The sequence below is a fragment of the Xenopus tropicalis genome, chromosome 6 (genome assembly GCF_000004195.4).
Source record: "Xenopus tropicalis strain Nigerian chromosome 6, UCB_Xtro_10.0, whole genome shotgun sequence".
Taxonomy (NCBI): Eukaryota; Metazoa; Chordata; class Amphibia; order Anura; family Pipidae; genus Xenopus; species Xenopus tropicalis.
In genome coordinates, this window is record NC_030682.2 from 46588781 (window position 1) to 46590287 (window position 1507).

Below are 1507 nucleotides of genomic sequence, written 5' to 3' on the forward strand. Positions count from 1 at the left end.
CATCTTATATTCATGTATAACATTCATATTTGTCTAATGCTGGCCATAAACGTTAAGATTTTTAAAAGATCTTTCAGTTATCATAGGACCAAACTTGTACAATTTCAATTTCAAGTGATATTGTTGAAGCTAGTACACCTACCTGCTCGGTCCTGCAAACAACTGGACAACAGACAAATTTCATTGCTAATGACAAAAATTTTCAAACCTGCCCGCTCAATTTCCTGACCAATGTCGGATGAAAATTGCTAGATGTGTGATCATTTGGTGCCCACTAACCTTACAATAATTTGACGGATTTGTCACATCGCACTGAAATTGGTTGTTAGGGAGAGAAAAATATTAACATGTATGGCCACCATAATTATTCCAATGAAACTATTGGTAGCTTCCACAAACAAAATGTCACTCTCCTCCCTTACTTTGACATGCAGGACAGCTCCAGGAGATTTCCAAGCACAATCATTGCATTTGCTTGACTGCTAACCAACTAATGACCCTGTGTGTAGGCAGGACCGGATTTGTCTTCTGGGTGCCCCGGGCCGACCCCCCCCCCCCCGTGTGCGCATGTGCGCTTACCCCCCCACGAGCATGCATGCGCAAACAGAGAGGTCCCCACTGCTCCGTATGGGAGCCACATTTAAAAATCTTGTTGCGGCGGGTGGCATGCCGTCCCTAAATTTGTGCCACCCTAGGCCCGGGCCTTTGTGGCCTCGCCACAAATCCGGGCCTGTGTGTAGGCTATGGCACACTTCAGCGGAGAAACCTACTAAAGCAAGCCCCACAACAACTGCACTGGGGGGTCCAGCAGGGACTTCATAAAGGGTTGTGACATTTATGCTTCTCTCTTCAAGCAAGACAGACCAGATTATTAGTTTTTCAAAATGTAGTAAGACCCTAGGCAGCAACTGACAATATGTGGACTTTGGCAAATGCCAAAGGGGCTGCTGTAAGATCCCACATAGACTGTAAATATTTAGTGGGTTGGTGGGGGCTGTTTGGCCCATCTGAATTTCCACAGCCTATATTGAACATAGTCCAGGCCTGCTCCCACTGTAGAGATTAGTAATGTATGGGTTAAATATTTTTTGACACCCAACCATAATCTGCAATGAAGCATAGCAGTTTACATACATGTGCCTGACCTTCCCAGATGTCATCCATTGTGGGGTTTGAAAAGCATGGAGTGAATGTGGCCTGCCACTCATGTCTGTAAACCTGCAGGTTACAGGCCAACCTATGCATCACTAGTAGGCATGAAATGGTGGCCATAAATGGAATGGATCTGGCCCTGATTTGGCCACCCATATTCTAGTCCAAATTGGGCTGATTCTATTGTTTTGGCTAATGTTGGGATCATTCATATGGGCCTACAGAGACCTGTTGGACAAGGACTATGGACAATGGAATTTTCGAACCTGCCCAATTCATACTCTACTTGCGTCTATGCTGCTGGAGGTGTACAAAAGGGTGGCGGAGGAGGTCAGGTGCCTGGTTTTCCCCCTCA